The sequence below is a fragment of the Meleagris gallopavo genome, chromosome Z, assembly GCF_000146605.3.
Source record: "Meleagris gallopavo isolate NT-WF06-2002-E0010 breed Aviagen turkey brand Nicholas breeding stock chromosome Z, Turkey_5.1, whole genome shotgun sequence".
NCBI lineage: Eukaryota > Metazoa > Chordata > Aves > Galliformes > Phasianidae > Meleagris > Meleagris gallopavo.
This window is the reverse complement of record NC_015041.2, coordinates 49,458,142-49,464,608: the sequence shown is the minus strand read 5'-3', so window position 1 is coordinate 49,464,608 and position 6,467 is coordinate 49,458,142. Positions and strand designations below refer to the sequence as shown.

The 6,467-nt window shown below is 37.0% G+C and overlaps 1 non-coding gene across 1 annotated transcript; it reads left to right on the top strand.

Annotated features, from left to right (window-relative positions):
• The first annotated feature begins 1,314 nt into the window (after positions 1 to 1,314).
• Positions 1,315 to 1,476, top strand: LOC116217578. Its single transcript, XR_004162271.1, has one exon. It is a non-coding gene; the product is annotated as a U1 spliceosomal RNA (small nuclear RNA).
• Positions 1,477 to 6,467: the final 4,991 nt, after the last annotated feature.

The following is a 6,467-nucleotide window of genomic DNA, read 5'->3' as shown; positions in this document are numbered from 1 at the left end:
ATCCAGTCTGGCCTTGAACATCTCCAGGGACGGGGCATCCACAACTTATCTGGGCAGCCTGTTCCAGTACCATGGTCTGAAGAAAAAGAGGACACACTTTCCTTCACTACAGATGCACCTCCTGGTTATCAAGACTGTTACAGACAGAAGCTTAGAACTGCATCCACATCTCTTCCAACACTAGTCTCATTTTGCTTTGTTCTTCAAGAGTGTTTGCATTTCCAAATCACCAAGCAGAAGGCAGGTAAGGAAAAGGTCTTTCCACTTGCTTAAGATGCTGTGTTCTTATAAAATGAGAAGTAATATGGCAAGAGTTTGTGCAAGTCAAGAAAATGAATATCCTCTATCTGTTAATAAGACAATGCAATAGGCTGAAACAGGTACTCCTAATAACAGCTTAACATTTGATAGAAAAATGGACAGGACTAATGTAAATAAAGCTCAACAATTCATTTTCTTCAACCTCATTTTTTGAGGCATTCCAACATGATAATAACACGTATTTTCATGTTGCTTACATCAGAAAATTAAATAAATGGCTTTTATGACTGAACTATGGAAACACAAAATTAATTTGCAATCTGTCAAGGCAAGTAATCTTGCCACATGATCTAAACCTGAACAGGTGAGGACCTTTGTCCCAGTATGTCAAAATACAGTATTATAGCAATTTTTCAGAAGTTTGATGATTGGTTCAGAAATATTTTTGAGCTGAAAAGAAGATGGATGTGTATTATGCACAATGCAGATATTTACTGAAAGTCTCGGTTGGTCTGAAAGGGTGCTTTCTTGAAGAAAGGACAGCTTAAAATTTTCTGCTGATACCTAAGGAAATTGATAAACTGCAATTGAAGCAATTTACGAAAAATAAATAAATAAACAGAATCTTTGTTAAAGTCCAAAGCTTAAACTTTGAAAAAATCAGTTTTCAAAAAACAAAATCCATTTTTTTAGAAGGAAAATATTCATTGGTTTTCTATGTTACTCAGATTTAACAATAATTTCCACCAGTAAAGCTTTCTTGCAGAAAGAGATTTCCTTTCTGTCAAATCCATTTTCAGCTGGAAAAAAGCCTCAACAGAATAACGATGCCCAACAATAAAAGTAATAATTCATGCATCTAGAATATGCTTTCATCTTAGCTCCTGAAAGCATTCTACAGATAACAGGCTGACTGCACAGAGGCAAAAGAATGACTTCTATTTTATAGGAGAGGAAACACGAACAAGGCAAGGGCCTACATTTCAGATGCAAACTCAAGCATTGCTGCTACAATACAGGGTTAGCCCAAAGGACTCTCTAACCCATAGCCTTTTGTTGGCATGGTAGAGGAGATGCCATGGTCATGGAAGGTGAGTTGTCTAGGGTGAAGCTAATTCTTCATGCTCCAGATGTGCAGATCTCTCTAAATTCTCAAATGGAAGAACCTCAGCTGCATAATTTTTGCTAGCAGGAGACTGTCTGCATCCATCCCTGGCTAGCTAGAGCTGCCAAGACTGGATGCCAAGAGAAATAGCTGAGAATAGGTCAAGCATATACTGTGTAATGCACCCATAATATTCTCCCTGACAGTACACGATGAGGCTTACCTGAATCAGAACCAATATTTAATTGATTCCCATTTCTGGCACGCACAACTACCTGTGGTTATGCAATCCACAGCTTAATTATGCATTGCACAAAAAAGCTATAGTCTTTTCCATTTGTTTGCTCCAAGTCCATCGCCTGCAGTTTTGCTTACAGTTGCCTTGTTGCTGCATTAGGAGGAAACCCTTTCCTGTGCACCTGCTCACATAGGATTTTGCAGACCTTTAGGGTAGACCATATTCTCTCTTCTCCAACACTCTTGACTTACTGAGTCAGTCAGGACTCTATGCAGGTGACATTCAATAATTTTCTTGCTCTTTCAGCATTAATAACAGATCTGGTAGCTTCACTGGTCTGATGTCCATGGAGAAGCTCCATATTGCCCATAGTTGGATTGCCTGACATGACCACTTTACTGCATGACAAGAAGCAAGGATGTATTTTACTAAGAGTATTTTGTTCAATGCACTATTTCTCTGATGTTATTGAACTGCTCAAACATAATTCCACTCTCCTCCACATCATTTCAGCCTGGTTCTTAACACTACAGGGCTAAAAAAATAATAAATCAGTGCTGTTTAAACATATCAGAAGCACATCTCATTTGTAACTTGAAATGCCTGATCGTGTTCTTGTAGTTCATGCTGCAAACATATCCCCAGGGGTCTTACCCAGCTTGACCTCCTTAATCATTGTTTTTCCTTACAGCATTGATGCTCTGGTTTCACAGATATCCATATAGACCAGCCAGAGGCTCAGAAAAGTAGTCTCCGCTCTTGGGTCAGCAACTGTAAGGTTGTACTAGCACAAAGAACCATACTATCAGTTCATGATAGCAGCCTGAGTTTTCTCTTCTTGCTGTGGTAACAGCATGCTGCATAGCATCTCTGGGAGTTATTCCCTGGTTTTGACTCCTGGTGTACTTTCAGCTTGTTTCAGTTTGCTCTGAAGCTGATTTTTGTTGTACTTTGGTCAGCTTGCATTTGAGGACAAAAACATATACATAGCAATATGTAATTTTGGAAACTTCTTTCTCTTGTCCATGCAAAACAACTTCTCTCGATAGAAATGATGAGTTTCTTCTCTGTGTTTCTTAAGTGTGGGCTTTTAGCACTTAGAAAATTTTGTTGCTATTTGGTAAATACGTTAGCATTTGGCATCTGTGGGAGATACTTTTTTTTTCTTAAAGATCCTTCATGTTTCAGTTTCTTCTGAACTTCTGAACTGATTATGATTCCTGCCAAATATACCCACGTTCAGTCTGAAATAAGCAAAAGCTTTAGGTAAAGATTAGGGAATGAAAAAGTGACTGATACATTTATTTCAGAGGAATTACTCTTTTGGCAAGACAGTTCTAATCCAAAGCCAGCTACAAGACATCTGAATTATGCTTGGAGAAGGCTCCATATGAATCTAATTGATACTGAACTTTTTAATCCAGAAGGTGAAGTATATAAATAAAGCATATGTGTGTTAGCTGAAGGGTAAGGTACCCTAATTATAGGAATGAAATTTTAGGGAACATGAAGTCTAAATTATCAGACTGATGTCTAAACTCACCATTGGTGAGGTCTGCAATGAGCTAAACATATCATGTGGAGTTACCTCTCCCCCTTTTCAGCTGCTATACTGAATTAAAGAGACCTAAAAATATATGAGGTAATTGGATTGAAGCAAAAGAACATGCAACAGCATCTGCTTAGAAAAATGGGAAGCCTTACTACACTTCATATTTGTCTTTCACTTAATCTGGAAAAGCTCTAAGCCCATCTCCTGCTGCTTTAAGCATTTATAAACTAGAATGCAAACATCAAGGGAAAATCACCTTATTTGCTGGACAACTCACTGTGGGAGAGTCAAAACCAAGCTCTGGTGCAAGACAGGTGACTCATAAGACAACAAATTTTCATACTAACAAGGATGGAAATCCGTACTGTGAGGGAGAGTTGTCATGAGAGTGTACTCTCTTGAATACAACATTAACTTTTTCACCTTGGATTTTTCTGATATTCTGCTATGTCAACACAAGAACCATATTACTTCATGTCTTCAACTTGTTCAGAACAATCTCCCTTCAAGTATCTTAAAGTCATACACAAATTTTACTGAAAGGATATCCCAGGACCACTTACTAATGTAATTCTTAGAAAACAGAATGTTTACCAAGGAGGTTTGGGTCAAAAAATCTCTCAGTGATTTTATTCCACATTTAGCCAGAAAATAAACCAAACCCAAGACTATCAAATCTAACCTCTGTGATCAACTCTTTGATGTGGTCACCTTTCACAGAAGGGAAACAATTGACAAATTGAAGGTGACTCTGATTAAGTGGCTCTACCAATTTATATATAATCTGTAGTGGTAAACAATATCAGAAAGCTTGTCAAACTTTCACCCAGTGACAACAAAGTTGATTCATGCTTCAGTCCTTTAAGGTCCACTCCTAGGTACCACAGGCCACTGGCACTATCAGCTTACAGAGTCAGTAAGGCTCTTTCAATCACTTTGATAGCATGCTCCAACTCAAAGAAATGTTTATTTTATTAGCAAACTAATCTATTCCTTCTCTGCAGTTAACATTGGATGTAAACATGCACTAGTTTATCAGACTTGGCTCCAGCAGTTTTTTCTTTGGTATAGCATTTTGATCATTATATTCTCCTTGTTGACTGAAGATAAAACCCACTTGCAGACCACTTTCAACAGGCTGTTATTGCCTGAGAATTATTCTACATAAGCATTCACTAATGTTACCTGGAAGATTTCCCACATTTCACAAAGGGATGATGAGTGCTTAATGGGGCAGTTTTATCTTAACAAATGCAAAGTACTATTTAGATCACATTTTCAATTGTCATTTTAATGTCAAATGCTGTTCCTCAGTTGCTGTTTTTTTAGGACTTTGCTTAGTCCTTACAAACGAAGATTCACCTTCAAAATGAAAAGCATTCATTGAGTAAGCTTTCATTCACTGTCTAGCTTGTTGGAAGACATCAAGACCCAGCACAGCCGTTAAGATATGTGAATTTATGTTCCTACAGAAGATAGAAGTTTGTAATTCTTCAGCAATTGTACTTTGTCTAATAGTATACTGAAGAATCCAGATGGAAATGAAGTCACTGTTTCTGCTCATCAATTACATCTTATGGTACTTGTAGTTACAGGAACTGGGCATATTTAAGAGAAATGAAGACCAAGAATAGCCACTGAATTAGCAGGCACAGGCCTTACCAACGCAGAGTAAGCTGGTGGAAGAACTCTTTCAAGCCTGCCTTTATATGAGAACAAAGTAACTATTTCTAACTTTACCAGACTAGTGCAGGCAACTAGATCACATACACAGTTCTGACAAATCTGACATTCTTTACCCAAAACAAAATAGTTTAAAGGATTTCTTACCAGTCTCACAATGAGACATTTAGCAGAGATATAGAAGCACCAGCAAGAAAGCCAGAAAATAGTTTTTATTTAAGGCATCCTGGATACACTATATTAAAGCCTCCCATGGAATTCAGCTTAAACCATGTGCAACTACTTATCTTTTTATATTGAAAAAGCAACAAAAAAAAACAATTATTAGACTCGAAAATAGCTTAATAATCCCCATCATACTTGCATGTAACTCAATACGGAGTTCTTTTGAACACCCATTCTACAGAAAAGCCTCTGAGATCTTTAAACATGAAAGCTTGTTTTCAAGGTGCAGAATTTCCTTCAGCATAACATGTTTCTTCTCCTAATAATACACAATACATTATGTTTCATATCTGCCTTGAAATATTCAGTAAAACAGAAGAAAACCTATTTTTGTAGTATTGTAGTTTTTAAGTACAGAGAGAATACAAAGCCATATATTTTTGTTCAAATTGTAAACTTGCTAAGAGAATTAGTCTAAGCGTATTTTCACATTTGTTTGGGATAAGAGCAGCCAGTTATCAGCCAGCACTTCACAGCTGTGTAATTTCATATCACAATTCAATTCAATTAAAGAATCCATCCAGAAGTTTTAAGAACTGTAGACAACAACTTTTGCTGATGTTACTAAATAAACTAATTGATTATTATGCAGAAAGTTGGCTGCTCCAAGTCTAATTGCATACCCATGAGTCCTAACATCAAAACTCTAAGACACCATGCAAGCGTGACTCCAAGTGTTTTCAACTGGTTAGGTTTTCACTGTAAAACAGTAAGAACATCATTACTACTTTGTCCCAAGAGTAGGATTCTTTTTTATTCTGTGTTGAATACCTGACTTTGTTTTTGAGGTAGCATACATTTGCTATACAGTTGAATTCCAGACTAAGGAGGTCGGTGTCTTTGGTCACTACAATGGAAATGCAGCTTGACAGGCATAAGAAATTTCTTGGATTCTTTTTTAAGTACAGCACTGGTGACAGCTTTTTCTAAATTTAGATATGTACCTGGAACTAGAACTTTGCCTTTTCAAATCACATCTTCCTCCACATTCTCCTTGGCACTCCTGCACAAAGATTAACCGTTGTCCTTTTATTCAAAAATTCTCTTCAAATCTGCATTCTCCAAAGACAAAGAATCTCATTCTGTAAAAGTCGTTTAATGTGTACTAAAAATGGCACATCAAATTGAAGACTTCTGTGAAAATATTAGAATCTTACAAAATAAAACATCTGTGCAACCTCGGTTCTGAAGTGTGTAAGACAACTGCTCCATACTGTCTGCAAAAAGATGCAATGAGCAGGATGCAGCAAATAGCAACAAACAGTAATATACACTTTCAGTGTTTTTGGGAGTAACTCAATAGCACCAGAGGTAACTGCTAGAAAATTGTGTGTATTAACAGCATGTATAACAGGGCATAACTTGTGATAAACAAGGCATATGTACTGTCCAGTATTTTTTTT